The sequence below is a fragment of the Porites lutea genome, chromosome 4, assembly GCF_958299795.1.
Source record: "Porites lutea chromosome 4, jaPorLute2.1, whole genome shotgun sequence".
NCBI lineage: Eukaryota > Metazoa > Cnidaria > Anthozoa > Scleractinia > Poritidae > Porites > Porites lutea.
Window position 1 is genome coordinate 48,350,325 of NC_133204.1, and position 17,847 is coordinate 48,368,171.

Genomic DNA, 17,847 nt, shown 5'->3' on the forward strand with positions numbered 1-17,847 from the left:
GCACTTGACAACTATTGTTCGTAACAGTAAAGTGCAAACATAATCACTGAAATAGAAATGCTATTCATGAGAATTATTAAAGTGATAATGACTTATGATTATGGGACGTGCGGCCATTCATAATAAAGCACTAAATCCATGTAAAAAGTAAAAATTTATTATCACTTAGGCAAGTGTTCATAGTTATTCGTGTACGTGCATAAGAAACAAATACCTATGCAAGAGTGAATTTGTTGAAAATTCCACAAACAAGTCATGTTGAAAGTGATCAGTTTCTCCATTGGTCTCCATTCTAAACATTGAGACAGTCGCAGAGCCATAGATTTTGAATTTCCCAGACTGACACGAGTCAAATGAACACTTTCTCTGTATTACATGCGTTTATCGTGAATGTAAAGCTGCCAATGGAACAAATGTTTTATTTCTGTGAATATGTCACCTCTCTCCGACTCCTTTGAAATAATTAAATGTTATGATTGACTTCTTAAATTTCCCTAACAGCGAAAGGAATTAACGTTCCTGAGCTTTCCTGGCATGGCAACCATGTCGCACACTAATATTCTGAGGATATCCGAAATACAGATGTTCTTTTCGGATAATAGGAACGAAAATATAGGAGGCCAGCAATAATGAACTTTTGTTGGACTTAAAAGACACAGCTGTGTTTTTGTATGAGGCTGCTATACATATATATTTTTTACTTGTGAAGGAAATTGAATGAAAATTGTAAGCTTAAACGAAAAATTTTGTTCAGTAAGGATTTTTTTTACAAATTTAACGCTTTCCTACATGTCACACATTATTGTAAAATAAAGCTTACTGTAAAACGGTGAAAAGGCTGATCGGCTGTCCTTAGTCCGTTGGAAAGATACTCCTCATGTCGATTTTACAGATGCTGTAATTCTTGCTGCCTATCGTTGCATCGAAGAAGATAATTTTGAATGTAAACTTGCCTCTCCTCATCGGTTTCGTTGCGAATTCTATTGACCGTATTTTGCTGAAACGTCGACAGTCGGTGTTACCTCTCTTCGTCGGCTTCGTTTGCAGTGTAATTGTAGTAGTGGCGCTCGACGCGCGCGAAGCGCGCAAAGCGGAGCACCATGGGTAAGAAAATTTGGTAATCTACCCATCCGAGAAATTTTGGTAATCACGTGACCGTACGCCCGACCGTCCGTCTGCACCACGGGAATACCAATGTTTGAATAACTCGACCAACAGGTATGGCAACCCAAATGCAACTCGAGTTTATTTTGGCGGGAAATCGCATAGCCACCCGCGTCTTGTGAAGCAGAGACAACTGAAGAGTCAATAAAGACGAAAAGGGAAGGCGGAAATTGTTTCTGTATCCTTGTTGTCTAAAGTAAGATTAATTGTCATGTCCAAAAATTTGTAATACAGAGAAAAAATTAAGTGAGCGACAGGCCAGCGGATTTCAACGAGAAAAAGAGCGACAGAGAGCTAGAGCGGAAGATAAGGAGCTATTTGTTGGAAGAACAACATGAAAATTTTTTAGCGGCGGTGAAAAAATGAGAAAATCCTAGCGGCCACCGAGGTGAAAATGAGCGAGTGAAAAAAGTTTAACAACAACACGTACGACATTTTCTCCATAAAAGGTGTAACTAGGAAGTTTCTGGAAGTTTCACGTTGTGGCCGTGCAAAACAACGTCAAAGAAATGTACAAAAGTGTGCTGCACGTGCAAAGTTGTTTTTTTGCTAATTAGACCTGTTGTTGTTTTTTCACCTTTCTGGTTGCCTTCGCCGCTTAGCATAACATGATTTTATATTTTGTTTGAGCAAACTATAAATATTATCGAGAGCTTCGCTTTTAGCCCTGGCTAAATCTATATATTATTTTGTTGCTGCCTCTTTACATATTCGTGGTCGCTGTATAGCCTCTGCCTCTAGTTGACAGCGTTTTTTGTAAATCTTCCCCGGCGAGAATTTCCAGCCACTTGTCAGTGAATCCACCGTTGTTGTTGAGTTTGCTGTTCTCTTTCATTTGCCTAAGACATTGGGTGGTGATTCTCCGACCGTAAACATTGTTATAATTCACAGGTGAAAAAACCTGTCAGCTCTTCATGAATAGAACCCGGAGCTTTGTCAGCGATGGCTATCGGTTGCCTGGAAACCCATAATGCACTCTGACGTCACTACTCTGGATGACGTCAAGGCGGACACAGATTTATGAGCAAAGAGAAAGTCGTGCCTTGCGATGCTCGTGAATGAATGAAGAAATGAATGAAGCTTTATTTAATCTCAGGTTTGATGAGGTTGGTTAGACCTCTAGCAAAAATTCCTGTGGCTGTCGGACTGCTTTTTTAAAGGCTGACAATGTGCTTACGGATCTTAAGGTATCAGAAATCATTTTCTAAGTAATAGCCGCCAAGTACTTAACTGAGTTCTTGTCATAACGAGTCGTATTAGGTTTCGGTACTTGCAACTTGTTAACCCGTCTCAGCTTTTTGATGTTGTCTCTTAACCTAAATAGGTCTCTCAGATATTCAGGTAGGTAATTGTTAATTGCCTTAAATACAATAATTAACAAGTTCTGGATACGTCGCCTGATCCGCATGACTGTAACCAATACGATCACAAAGAGTGCTAGTCTGTGAAGACTCGTCACTGTACAAGTAACGAAGTGCTCGTTCATGCAACCTATCCAGTTTTTTTACTATCAGACCACAGGTAGCCCAAGCTCGAAATATGAGCATCGGCGAACATCGGCATTATTGCGTAATATTCGAAATATAAGGATTTGTACTGGAAAAAAACGTATCGTTTCTGTAACCTGCGAAAATGAAAGGATTTTAATAAAAAAACAGCTTACCTTACTTAAAATGTGTGTTACGTCTCTCCTGTGTGGTCCGTGGGCCGATTTATGGCCGTTTTTATGGGTTTTTATGTAAACGGTTTTCTCTCTATATAAAGGTTTACCAAGGTTGCGCACTCCAGCGAAGCGGCCCGACTGATCCACCGGAGGAAAACGGCCGTAAATTTGCTCCAACTGCTCCAATCGCCTCCAAATTCCGCCTAGGTAACAGACGATAGTCCTCCTTTCCATTCGTTATCTTGCTTCGAGACGCCTTCGCACCTACCCTGCGAGCAGAGGCCCTTCGATCTTCCTAGATAAGTCCCGACTTATCTAGGAAGATCGAAGGGCCTCTGCTCGCAGGGTACTTCGCACCGAGAGCGAATCAAAGGTCGCAAATCTCTGCAACCTTTCCAGTCTGAAGCCATCGATAGGACCTTGGCTTGAACTCCGCGTTACCGTTGAAAGATAGCTACACGGCCTGAGACTCAAATTACTCACACTCGGGGTGGGAGACAGTCTCTTGCTCCCGTTGACATCAATAGGGAACTTAAGATAGAGACGTTTTGGGGGCGACGGCGACCGGACTAGCAGAGCAAACCTGGAACTGAGGTAGCCGTCGCTTCCGGCCAAAATTCGAACATTAAGATCGCAGTGAATACTCAGAAGGACGGCCCCTTAGAAGACTACCGATGAGGGATCATGGCTTCACATAAAGAACTAAGACAATTATTGCTTATTTACTACGCTGACAACATGTTATCAGATGAAGAGTTTCTATGAGTCCAAGAATCCCGATTTTCCTTGGGACAGTTACGACCCGTTCACGCTCGTAAACATGGATGAAACTGAGTGTAAGGTATAATTTCGTGTTGAAAAAAATGATCTCCAAGGGCTTGCCGAAGCCTTGCAAATTTCAGGAACATTGCTACCAACGAACCGTATGCGATGGAATGGAGGGACTATGCATGCTATTGAAACGACTGGCATACCCTTGTCGTTTCAATGATATGATTTCGCGTTTTGGAAGACCTCTTCCTGAGCTATGTATGATAACAAATCGAGTGATGGATTTTATCTACGACACCCATGGCCACCGCATGGCACTCAGTGGAATCCTGCTGTGCTAAATCCTGGATTTTCTGAACAGTACGCTGCTGCCATCGCAGGTAAAGGTGCCGCCCTAAACAACTGCTTTGGGTTTGTTGATGGTACGGTGCGTCCAATCTCCAAACCGGGTGAGCAGCAGAGGATTGAATATAATGGACATAAAAGGGTCCACGCCCTGAAGTTTCAGTCGGTTGCTGTACCCAATGGGTTCATTGCAAATATGTATGGTCCAGTAGGTATGTTCCTTTTATAAAATAAAATATATAACTAGTCAACACAAAGCACTCATTTTAAAGCCTGGATATTTCACATTATTTATTTGATATTTGTTTTTCAGAAGGTAAGAGGCACGATTAAGCCATGTTGGCTGATTCCGGGCTTCTTCAGGATCTAGAGGCTTAGGCGTTTTCACCAGCAGCAGGCTTACCAATATAGAGATGCAGCTTATCCACTTAGAGTCCACCTGCAAGGCCCTTTCCGGAACCCTTATCTCACTTCTTTAATGGAAGCATTCAACGCTTCCATGAGCTCTTTAAGGATTTCAGTGGAACGGCTCTTTGGAGATGTTATAAACTATTTCAAGTTTTTGGATTTTAAGAAGAATTTAAAAATTGGCTTGAGCGCGGCATTGGCAAAATGTATATTGTCTGTGCACTACTGTACAATACCCGCACCTGTCTCTATGGCAATAAGGCCTCGTCATTTTTCGAGCTTCAAATTTGACTGACTGTTCTTGTGATTACCCTTGACCAGTTATAATACTAATGTTAGAAACAAAGAAAAGAAGTAGCTTCCTTGGAATCACATTAAGAATAAGTGAGAATGGAAAGGGGGGATTTAAATGTTGTTAAAAAGAGCACCAAAAAGAGCACTAAAAGCTCTATTATGGTCCTCTTCAGTTGTCATAGCATATGAGAAGTAACATTTCTTTGAAAATTAAAAAAAAAAACCACCTGAAAATGATCAGTAATCACTTACATTAATTTCAATGAAAAAGCTTAAACAGGGAAACATTCAAACATTAAAATTCCTCCTCTCTGAGAGAATGGTCTAACTTTGCTTTTTCTCTGAGAAACTCCACAGCTTCGCCACTACTCTTTCACTCTTTCTTCTTCAGTTCCACCTCTCCATCTGCCCCACATCTTTGCTACTTTCTCCCAAACGTTGCATGGCCTTTTTTCGAATTTGTTCTGCAGCCTTCTTTTCTTCTTCAACCTTTTTCTTGTCTTTACCACCAGTGCTAACAGCAGCATCTTCTTTCACGATAAGCTCTTCAATTATGGTGTCAATTTCATTCACCTCCACATCAATGCCGGATGCTTTGATTTCATTTGTCATTTTTTTCTGGTATTTCCCACGCAACAGAGTCCAGCGGTCTCTACATGACCTCTTGAGGACCTTAAATTTTAGGTATTCAATAGCATTGAGGTTTGCAGCGATGGAGTCCCAAACTTGACCCCTTTCTGGTGTCCCCTTCTATACTGGAACACCTCACTAACAGACATTTCATCTAGGAGGGCTCTGTCATCTTGTGGGGTCCCCTCCATAATCAATCTAGGCAAACAAACATGGAGCAACAGAGGAGACAAATAAGTCAGAGGTGGAGAAAAGATCTGCCTGCCTCATTCCTATCTTTCTAGTTACAGAAAAAATGAAACTCTGGCAAACAAGCGTTCAAAAGGTTCCAAAAATTTTCTAAAAAAAATTAACGTGCAGGCTAAATTGCTAGTTTCAGGGTGTAAAGAAAATGACCCTGTGAGGGAGCACTGTTCAAAAAGAAAAAGGCTTAAAAAAATTGAATTCGAAGTGTCCGCTGGTGATGAGAGGCTTTTACTGAGCAAACTTGGCCAGACAGGATTTGGCGAGACACTTAGGAATTAATTCAGTTTCCAAGGATATTGCTTTTGGGAGCTTTTCAACCAGTCTACCAGAAACAAGTGCTAAAGAACTAAAATGCTTTTTAATTTGTTACCTCTTTGACAAAGAAATTCTAAGTTTGGTATTGAAATAATTCCCGGGAAATACTTGCATGCAATAACAACTTACTTAAGTTAAATCCCAAGAAAGCTACTGGCCATGATGGCCTTTCTCCAAAGATCCTGAAACTATCTACCGCAGCCCTGGCTACACCTCTGACAAATCTGTTTAACTATTGTATTCGCACAAGTACTCTTCCAAGTGATTGGAAAATGAGCAATGTCACCCCTATCCATAAAAAGGATGAAGTAACTGACAAAAATAACTATCGACCAGTCAGTGTACTCCCGGCAATTTCCAAACTTTTTGAAAAAGTAATGTTTGATCAGCTGTATGTCTCTTTCGCACCTATACTCTCACCGAACATGTCAGGTTTCCTCAAGGGACACTTATGCGCTACAGCGCTGATCAAGCTGACGGATGATTGGAGAAGCGCCCTTGACGAAAAGAAGGAGATAGGTGTGATTGCCATCGATCTGTCTAAGGCTTTTGACTGTATATGCCACAATCTATTGCTTGCAAAATTAAAGGCTTACGGTGTTCAGGAACCAGCTCTTCAACTCTTAAGATCATATCTGCATGGCCGCAAGCAAAGGGTGATATACAATAACAAGTGCTCTAGCTGGTCAACGGTACGATGTGGCGTTCCACAGGGAAGTCTCCTTAGTCCTCTACTATTTAACATCTTTATGAACGACATAAACGAAACTGTCACCGTTTCTTCCCTCCGCCTCTATGCAGACGATACAACTCAATATACTGCGGATTATGGCCCAGTTGTTCTTCAACACTTTTTAAACCATGACATGGAAAAACTATCTTCCTGGTTTGCCTCTAACTATCTACAGGTTAATGAGGACGAGACCCAGGCGATGATCCTTGGGAACTCATCCTATCGATACGACCTGGAGTTTGCCGGCACTCCCATTGATATTAACAACCATTTAAAGATCCTAGGAATATGTTTAGATAACAAATTATCTTTTAAGGAACATATAAGTATAGTGCTGAAGAAATTATATTCCGAGATAGGCGCACTTCGCCGCCTTAAGCGTTTAGTACCGGCAAATACTATGTTGCTTCTTTACAAGAGCTTTGTGTTATCACATTTTGAATACTGCAACTCTTTACTTTTGGGTTTAGGTAAAACACTTAACAAGAAACTGGAAGATGCGAACTATTATGGTCTACGAACTATAATGAACATGGGGAAAAGTACCGATTATGAATCAATTCTTAGGATGGCAGATATGAATACCTTGGAACATAGACGCATAGAACAATCCGTCATGATATTTTTTAAATGTTTCAAGGAGAATGGTTCAGGCTATGTAGCCAATTTATTCCAACCCCGAGTTACACCATATAATCTTAGAAGCAATGGTCTGAATGTTGTGCAAACTTCATATAATAGTAGATTCCTTCATGGTTCACACGCGTACACGATCTCGCACATCTGGAACCAGTTGCCATCTGCTGTAAAAAACGCACCTAATGCATCATCCTTTCGCAGACTTTTAACTAAGTTAAATTTTATCGGCTGTCAATGCAGCAATTGCCTTTGACCCGATTTATTTTTATAGATAGATGTTACTTTTTTTTTAATTTAATTAGTGGCTATTGAGATATTAATTAATTAATTTTTCTTTTATATTGTCAAACACTTTTATCATGAGCCCGTGGCTCGGGGGATTGGGAGACCACCCCCTGTGTATCTGACATTAAAGAAATTATCTTATCTTATCTTAACTCTATTTCAGTATTCCCGTGTTATTATTAAGCTTACGTCTACATTTGCGTACTATTCTAAATAATTTTCAGTGTTTCATTATTTTATACGATACACAAAGTAACGAAAACAGTGAGCTAAGAACACGCAATAAAAATATCGGTTTTCATATTTTTTTGACTACTATTATTTGGTTCGTAGGACAATTTTGTCCATGTAAAGTTCACTTACGGTTTTCTGTTTGCCATGTTGGATAGATTCTCTTTGCCTCTGTGACATGAAACATTATAAAAGATGTAAGTTTAGATAACAGTCCTTGGAAATCGAGCTTGAAATGTGCCTCAAAGAAAACAAGGACAATTTAAGAACGATAAACTACAAAATTGTGGTTGCTAAACGCAACAAAATTGATTGAAATGAAAGTTAAATACTCACGTTTTCGCCACAACGCCAAACAGACCAGTTTCAGGTTGGCCGACGGGACCACGACGGCAAGGTGGTCAGCAAGAGCATGCGCAGTATCGCCTGTCCTCTACGGAGTACTAAGGACAAATTTTTTGTTATCGATACAAAGAATCAGACCTTTATGACCTTCATTGCATTTATTATGTAAAATGATTTTGTTATAGCCGGCTGTGACAAAATGCGATTTTAAGACGCTATATACATGTAGCACGAAAGTGATACCAGACCTAATTGATCTCAACTACAAGAATTTACATAATCACATGTTGACATTTTACCATGCAACTGTATTGTGCCAAATTTGAGCGAAATGATGATCGCTTTTGTAACGTTTGATTGACATACGCGAATCACGAAAGCACTGCAGAAGTGTTTTAAGTAAACAAGTCCGATTTACCATAGTAAATTTGTCTACCTTTTTTTAACCATAGTCAAGGCTTTTAACTACACTAAACTCTCAAGTGTGACCTCAGCCATTATATATCTTCGGTCATCAGTATGTACAATTAGTTACCCTGAACAAAAAACTGACTTGTTTCCTAGGGGAACGGTTTTTCTTTTGGCTGCATTAGAACCTCTTAATTATTTTAAGAGGCAGTCTCAGGGCGCTTTCCATTTGTCAGAACTCACTGGTCAGACCATTCCCGTCGTTATGAGAATTTCACTTTTAATCAAAACTATCCAGGGAGATCAGTCAAATCCTAATTAGTATGCACGAAGGAGATGGTTTTTCAGCAAAAACCCTTTTGAAAAAGCCGATTTTATTTGCTAGCTGACTGGTCCGGCAATGGTCCGGCCGGCCAGTTCTGACGAATGGAAATCGCCCTCAGTAAAAATCGTCCACTCAATTTCGCGTGAAAAATAATTTTTCCTGAAACTCTGGCAAGTGAAAGGCTTTTTCGAGACTAGAACTAAGATAGGTTTGCTTTAATTCACAATAATTTTCTTGCCGTGCTAGGGGGCGCTAAGTGTTTTGTCCCTCCAGGGCCAGTTTGCACCTCATGAAAATAGAAAATTAGGCATTTTTTGCGGGGCTGTAAAATGTTCGATTTGCACCATCTGCCAATGAATTTTATATCTATTTGTAGATAAACACCTCTAGTTTTACATAATAGTAATAGTTATTTGCTAAATTTAAAGCTGTGAAAGGTTTGAACCCAGGAGTTATCTCAAAAGTAGGTTAAGTTTGATCGTCCGGGTGAACGTAGTCCTGAATAGGACTGTTGTTGTTGACAGTGACTGACGTTTCGACGACCTGTGCGGTAGTCATCTTCAGAGTCAAAGGGAGTTGTGTCACGTCAGTTGATGGTATTATACTCTGGTTATTGATCTGATTAGTCAATTACGTCGCGATGTTATTGGTCGTCTGTCAGTTAAGCCGTGATGTTATTGGCTATGAAGACTCGTAATCGGTAATTGGCGCGTTTCGATCCATCTATTGTCACAGTTTAACAGTCGTCTATTGTTAGTCAAATTGTCAGTTCCCTAGTCGTTCTCTGGTAGTTAGTTTTGCTTGATCTCGTCAATAAGTCGTTTGTACGGCGCTGGTAACTTTTGGCTACGATTCAGTGGCGTTTGTTCTAAGTTAGTAAACCAGCTTTCTAAAGTAAGACGTTGATAGTAGGCTGTAGAATACGTTATACATGTCGCAGAGTCCCATTCAATTTGATGTTTCCTTTGTAAATGGTGCTCAGCAATGTGATTGTGACAATGTGACAGGGTCAGAGTTGGTCTGAGTGTTGGAATCATTGTTACTGATAGCCTACAAGACGAGACTGGTTATCTTAACAACGTTTTTAATAAGAACAATTACAACACGGACTTTGTTAGACGGAACACTCACAGTAACAATGATTCCAACACTCAGACCAACTCTGGCCCCGTTACGACAGCGACTATACCGTACATCAGAGGCACCTCTGAAACTATTGCACGTATATTACAACCTTACAATGTACGTGTTGCACACAAACCGATAACCACTTTACGGCAACTGCTTACTAATGTCAAGGACAAAGACAAACCGGAGGACAGACAGGGAGCAGTATGCAAGATCAAATGCTGCGACTGCCAGGCTTCTTACATTGGTGAAACAGGCAGAAACCTAAGCACGCGACTGACCGAACATAAACGAGCGACGAGGAATGGTGAAGTCAACAATCACATTGCTGAGCACCATTTACAAAGGAAACATCAAATTAAATGGGACTCTGCGACATGTATAACGTATTCTACAGACTACTATCAACGTCTTACTTTAGAAAGCTGGTTTACTAACTTAGAACAAACCCCACTGAATCGTAGCCAAAAGTTACCAGCGCCGTACAAACGACTTATTGACGAGATCAAGCAAAACTAACTACCAGAGAACGGCTAGGGAACTGACAATTTGACTAACAATAGACGACTGTTAAACTGTGACAATAGATGGATCGAAACGCACCAATTACTGATTACGAGTCTTCATAGTCAATAACATCACGGCTTAACTGACAGACGACCAATAACATCGCGACGTTATTGACCAATCAGATCAATAACCAGAGTATAATACCATCAACTGACGTGACACAACTCCCTTTGACTCTGAAGATGACTACCGCACAGGTCGTCGAAACGTCAGTCACTGTCAACAACAACAGTCCTATTTAGGACTACGTTCACCCGGACCATCAAACTGAACCTGCTTTAGCTAAATTAGCTGAAAAGACGAAATGAAGCAAAATATGACCCAAGTAATTGACCCTGGTTTAAAAGCTTATTTCTGACGTTTGGGACCTAGCTGAAAGCTCTAGACCAAACACACGAAAAGATAGATCATCTGTTATTAAGAATATGCAAAAACTCCTGACTCTCTTATTTTTTAAGTCAGTTGTGATCAGATTGCTGCATATTGTGTAACATAAGTATTTTCTATTATTTTTCTTTAGCGGTACCAAAGATATTTGCAAAGACATGGCCACAGGCTCATCCCTATCTACAGCAGATGAAGCGTTAAGTACGACGGAAGAAAAAGCAAATTTCATCCGGTTGTCACGGCTCTTGATGCGTGGAGGACTTACACTATTAAGGGAGGTGTTTGATAATATCCATCCACCAGTTAACCTTCCAGCTGTGCTTGGTAACCCCGCCATAAAGAAGAAGCTGCAGACTCTGAGGGGGAAAAAGGTCCTTTTCTTCCCCGAATGGGAACGTCTTTACAACTCATCCGGGCCAGGAGTGTACGGAAAGTCGGCCGATTTTGATATCAGCCTACTTTATAAATTGCTTCGGGAAATATGTAACTTTACCGCTCCTACTACTGGATGGCACAACATGCCTAACAACAGTGATTACAGCCTCCAAGCAGACATAGTGAGAATCAGGTGTTACCGAAACACAATTTATAGTCACTACCATCGCTTCGAGGTAACGGATGCTGACTTCGAGAAGTTTTGGATTGAAATAAGTGAGGCCCTATTGAGAATTGCTGGCCACATAAGCAGCGCAAGAAGAGATGAATGGAAGGAGTCTATCGAAAAGTTTCTCCATGATCCACTTACACCAGATGCAAAGAAATGTGTTGATGAACTTCGCTTTTGGTACCTTGAGGAGATGGAAATAAAAGGTGAACTCGAAAAGCTAAGCGTAAAGATGGAACAGGTTCAAAATGAACAACAACAAACGGATAAGGACATGAAACTTGAGTTCGGAAAAGTGCACCAAGAACTTCAAAGTCAAGAAGTAACGATGAAGCAGATGCAAAGTAAACAAGAACAAATGGAGCAAGATGTGTTGAGTATTAGGATCGCCCTCGAACATCTCGCGACAAGTGAGTCACGTATTAGTCCAGGTAAATTGCCCATTGCCCCACAAATGGAAGGTGCCCAATCACCGTCTGAAAGTGTGGAGATACGCATAACCACAGCTCCAGAGCAGCCACCAGAGGAAGGTACCACTCGCCTATCCACAGGCACGGAACTGCAAGTCAGTCAGCAGAATCGCTCTTTAGTTGTTGATTTTTGGTTTGCTGTTTATTCATTCGGCAAGAGCTCAGTGAATCTCCTAATCAGATACTTGAAAGAGAAGCTTGGAGTTGAAGTTCAGGAGTGTAGTCAAGGCAGCCTGATCATTAAAGTCTCGTGCCGTTCATTGGAAGTTCTTGAGGCATTATGGATAGAATATTGTACAGGCCATCTCAACAAAGTAGTTCAAGATACGCTTGTAACGCCAGAAGTTTTGGAAAAACTTGACCTCAGGGAGGCAAAACTGAGAACCGTTATTTCAGAGAAAGACTACTTATCACACCAAGAGTTTCTGAAGAACAGATCAGGTAATCATAAAAAATCTTTACATGGCTTTTACAAACCAACAGATAGTAATAATTTTCAAGGTCCAAAAATTTAATAAGCGCCCAGGGCGGTTAATCGAATAAATACGGTATTCCGGATATCACAAAAACCTCATCCAATAATTAACAATTAATGAATGAGGCTGAGTATCTTATGAAGAATTATGGAGATCGAGGAGGGTATTATCCGTCAAGATCGTAGGCGGAGGCGGATAACGCCCTCCGAGACCCCCATAATTCATAGCATACGAAAGTCGAATTCAATAATTGTTTTATTATTCATTCAAAAGAATTTCTACTTTAAAAACAAGCTAATTAAAACATGCTTACCTCCATCGATGTTAAGTTCATCTTCGATAGCTAGTGCACTTTTAGGGTTGTTCAGCTCTCCAAATAGCAGATGTCGCCCTTCGATTTGTCTTCTTGCTGTTCTCGCAATGTTTTTAGCTATTATTTCGCCTAGTTCTTACCCTTGAAGCGAATGAAATGTCCGCCATTTTTGTTTTCACAACCAAAACAATTCAACCTCGTCCCCAGGTCTTCTCGGCTAACGGTGCATTAACCTGCAAGGAATCGGCACTTTTGACGCCATCGGTTGATTAACCGCAAAATTCTTCCAAATTTGGTGATCAGTAGCTGGGTATGGCGAATTATGCGTGTGCTTTTAGCCAATCAGAATCGGGGAAATATTTTGAATGAATAATAGTTGTTTATCATGTGATGCTATTTTGAATATACTCCAGCTCACCCAACCTGCCTGCACTGATATTGCTCCTCCGAGTCGTCTTCGGCCGTCCTCTCGCTCTTTGCCTTCAACTTTAGTACTGTTGTTCAATCATTTTCACCCTTCTCATGAGTACTTGCCCTGGCCAATTCCACCTCCTGAGACATCCGCTAGCTCACTGACTCTCTCTCTAGTTTATCGCCCTTTTGCAGCTCAATAAACGACAGACATTTGTCTATGATCTTTTTTTATTTTACATTACTGCTGATTTTATGTTACTTATTTTGCTTTAGCCCTGTACTGAGCAGAAGAACGAGATAACGTGGGAGTTTCCATTATCATTAATTTGGCCTCAAGGGAAGCAGATGGGTCTGCTTTTCAATATTTCTATACAGAGCCTTCACAAGAAGCACATTTGGCAGATAGACTAGACTGATATACATTGTGGTTAAGCTAAAATTTTCTGTGCTCTTGATCTCTCTTCAGATAAAACAGCAACGAATTCTCCGCAACCAGCTATTTTCGAGCCTAAGTTTGCTGAAGTTGAGCCGAGATAGATGTTGTGATGAAATCATATCTTTATATAAAATTTCCACATGAAACTAGTGAATCGCTCACCAAAACCGCGTCTTTTTTGAAACCGTTGTCCAGAGAGGTTTAAGGTCCACACGAGTATCCTGTGTGACGTTAAGGGATCCGTACACTGTAGTGTACGGCCATACACTGTTCGTAAAGAGTAGGGGACACAGCAGTCAGCGGTGTGGCGGTCTATCTCAGTTTCATTTCCACATCAGGGACATTTATAAATCATTATTCCAAGACCCGTAAAGAGTAAAATTTAAAAACGGGTTTGCTTAACTCAAACTTTGCGTCACTAGTTGTCGCAGTTTTCTAACGCAAAGAGAAAAATGAAAAAATGACCCCCGATATGACATATACAATGTTATCGCATGTGCAGTGAAATCTGCCAAGGCAATCCAATGATGCTATAATTTCAAGGGAAGCAAGGCCGTCGCCCTCGCGAAGCCCAGGTTGATATTAAGCTTCGTTGTGCGCATGCCCTTCTCCTTTGCCCGTCACCGCCGTTGTCTTATCTACAAATAAATGGAAGAGAACAACAAACAAAGAACGCAATGATTTAAGTGTTTGCTGCATGATCACTCTCAGCTACTGCATCAAGTTAGATAGCTGTATATCTGGGTTGGGTTCGCAATGAAGTCTCTTCCTCGAGTTTCTCCTCCCAAGAGATCGTAGCTCGTCCTTTGTTAAAGACCAAAATAAACAATGCACAATGCCTTCAAGGTAAAGAATGACACATCTCCAAGCAAAAAAGGACGCTGGAATTCATTCAATCGCTTGTGTTTTCAGCTAGGGATAACAATATTTACCAGGTTAGATTCCTGGTTCTGTTTTAGGATCCGCAACAACGCTGGTATTTAGCAACGTAATAGTAGCCAGTCATAGTTGGTGTTTTACTTCATCGGATTGCTTCGTTCCCAGGATCTCTCTTCTTACCATGTCTCTTCCTTACAGGGAAGTGAAAGAAGAGAGACCCTGGGAACAATTGGTATTGTTCTGTTGTGAGATTTACCTTTATGACAAGGTCGACTCTTCTTTTATTACACAGGTAGAAGTACTATCGCATCATTAACTGGAATCCTGCTTGACGTTTCCGGTTCCATGCGTCGTAGTATTGGAACGGGTACTGATGAAGAAGGAGGACCGTGGGCTCGTTCGATCTTTGAGGTTATAAATAACTTTGTAAAACACGACTTTCCTTCAGATAACCATGTATTTGCCATTGGCTTCGGGGCTAATTGTGGTGTCGAAATGTTTGACATCATAGGAACTCTTAAAAAAATTGAAAAACAAAGAGAAAGGATTGATCAAGCAGAAATCACTGAAATTATTGATCAAAAGCCTGTCACACCAACGCACATAGACTTGATTTTTCATAAATTAGAGGGAGTCGGTGCACACACTATCCGCAAATGGGTAACTGAAGAAAAATTCAGCAGAGTAGTAACGGATGATATGGCCGTCATGCTACTCAATAAATTTGAATCCGACAAATCGTTTCTAAAAAAATTCGTTCAAGAGTTTCTACCACCAGCTTCTCGAGATTGGTCTGAAAGCGTTCCAAAGGGTCTGTCAGGCCACTTGTATAGCGCGCAAAGTGCGGCTGCGACAGTGACTAGCTTTAAGCGTGCTACAGTAGAAGATATCAGAGAAGTGGTAAGTCGGGTCGCACCCTATTTGGTAGATGAAAAGAGGGAAAAGGCGGAGCCAAAATTGCTGGAAGAAAAGAAAGAAACAGTAGGTGTTACCCGAGATTCCATTTTCAATGTTCAAGAAGCCTCAGATGTTCTCCATGGGTGCTTTGATGGAAAAGAACTCTCCAAAGAGAGGAGTCGGGAATTACTGAGGAACGTAGAGCCCTATATTTACGGGGAAAAGCCTTTATGTCAGTCGATTGAGAAGGCGACAGAACTGTTTCAAACAAAAGCATCTATGTTTTCCTGTCACAAAAAGCTACTGTTCATCTTGTCAGACGGAGAGCCTACAGATGGAGAAACTACGGACCGGGCAAGAATAGATCGCATGGTCTCAAACTTGACCACAGCAGGCGTGACCGTAGTGAGCTGCTCTATCACTGACTCTGCAAGTATTAACCCCAAACGACTATTCAGCAAGATGGAACCTGACTGGGACCGGGGTGCAAAGTTCCTTTTCTCATTGAGCTCGAAATTTTCATCGCAATCGCTACCACGCACAATGTTTGTTAAACCTGATTGGGCCATCGATATCACCAGCAATGAAACACACTTGTTCTTGCAGGTCAATCATCCAAGAAACTTGCAAAGCGCTTGTAAGTTGGCTGAAGATGTCGTTTTTTGTAAAGATACGTTATCGGATGTGCTTTCATCTGTAGATGTAGATATATTCCATATCCAGAAAGACGTGGTGGCCCATAAAGCAAAAGAAGAGCAATCAAGGAACACCCGCCATGTGAATGCATGTGCTACAGTACTTTATTTGTCCATGAAACGAATTCTTAGTCGCAAAGGAGGATATCCAAGTTTTGAGGAATTAAGAAAAAAATGTATCCACCTTCGTGGAATTGACTTTGACGACCCCCTCCAAATTCTACAGGAAATTTGCCCGGCTTACCGTTTGCGTTGCAGAGAAGTTGACCTCAAGGATGCCTTAGAAGCAGTTTCTTCAAGCGAGCCATGGCCAGTGGTGGCAAGTTGTTGGCTAACTCAGCAACAATGGGAAAGCTTCAGAAAATTCTTTAGTGATGATAGTAACCGGAAACGTATTTTGAAGAAGAAGGATATTGCTCTAACAGCCCCTCATCCCAAAACCTCTACCATTGGTCGTTCAGTAGTGTTAACCAGTTTCGACAGCGAAAGTCTTCGACTGTTAAATTCTTGGGGAGAAGACTGGGGGGACATGGGATTTTTTCGAGTACAGAACGCAGATGTTCTTGGGTTAAAATTCATCGACGTATACTGGGAAAAAAAAGATTTGGCAGAGGAAGAGAAAACCTATTACGAGAAAAATAGATCCGTCGTTCCCAGAGAGTTAATGAAGTTGCTGGCAAGTCTTAAGCAAGCTGAATACACCTGCCCTATGGCCGAATGCAGCAAGATATCTCGGGTGATGGAGTTTACTGGATCCCTGTCACGCGCAAAGTGTCCCAAATGTGGCAAAGAGTTTTCTACAAAGAATGCCCAGGAAGAGAACATTTTGGCTCTTAGTATTTATCTTACTTCTTTAATAAGATGAGTTTCTCGCCGTTATGTATATCAAACCACTTGGAGACTTCTTTAAAGGGAAAGATATGGACGCTCTTCTGTGGCACACGATTTCAGTTGATTGACAAGCGTTTTGTATCCGCTGATGAATAAGCTGATAGGCATCAGATCTATATCTGCATTGCATGTCTAAGTTCTCCGAGACTCGCAAACCCTATTTTGCTAGCAAAGCAAGGTGAAGATTTAGATCGAGTTTGGTTTTTGTAGAATAATTGCAAAGACCGTCCAAACAAATACTGTAGGAGTGAGAAACAAAAATTACTTCGAATTATCGAGGGTTCGAGTTACCGAGGGTAAAATTACAGTAATTATTCATCTTTAGTTTCAAGAATGGCGGCTGCTAGGAGCTTCGGGTCTCCAGTTTTTGTCTCTATTGCATTTACTGTTATTTTGTCATCTCATATTTTCTGACCTGCACCAACGGCTCACTAAGATCACTGCACGGTTGTTTACGGAAAACCAGACTCCTCCATCATCGTGCTCTGAGCGAAAAGTTATCATTCAACTTGGTATTCTCATAAGAGTCTCTTTGGCAAAGCACGGATAGCGAAGATCTCGTGTGGGGTTTTCGAAATGGTCGAAGCACGGCCAAACTACGTTACTAGTAGCCGGACAAGACCCTCCCATCGACATTACTATCTACTCAGATGTGCCTACGAATCCTGGTCCACAATATGGGAATAGGATCGAGTCTTTTCTTACAAACAGTGATAAGACGAAACCAAAGGATCGGTCGCGCCATTATTCAAATTTGGTTCAAGTTCTATTGACTGCACCGGCAACTGTTTACAACAGTAGACCACGGCTAATAAGGTGCTGTGTCTTGAATGCCCAGTCAATCAGAAACAAAGGGCCTGACCTTGTTGACTTTGTTTGTGATTC

At 41.1% G+C, this 17,847-nt stretch overlaps 1 protein-coding gene and 2 pseudogenes across 1 annotated transcript in view; 2 read left to right on the plus strand and 1 right to left on the minus strand.

The window, feature by feature from the left end:
- LOC140933895 (4-hydroxybenzoate brominase (decarboxylating)-like) overlaps positions 1 to 17,847 on the plus strand; it is a 179,177-nt gene that overhangs the window by 92,954 nt on the left and 68,376 nt on the right. The gene's annotated exons all lie outside the window — the stretch shown is intronic.
- On the minus strand, positions 4,941 to 5,466 carry LOC140934802 (uncharacterized; annotated as a pseudogene).
- LOC140934803 (uncharacterized) overlaps positions 17,091 to 17,847 on the plus strand; it is a 2,340-nt pseudogene continuing 1,583 nt past the window's right edge.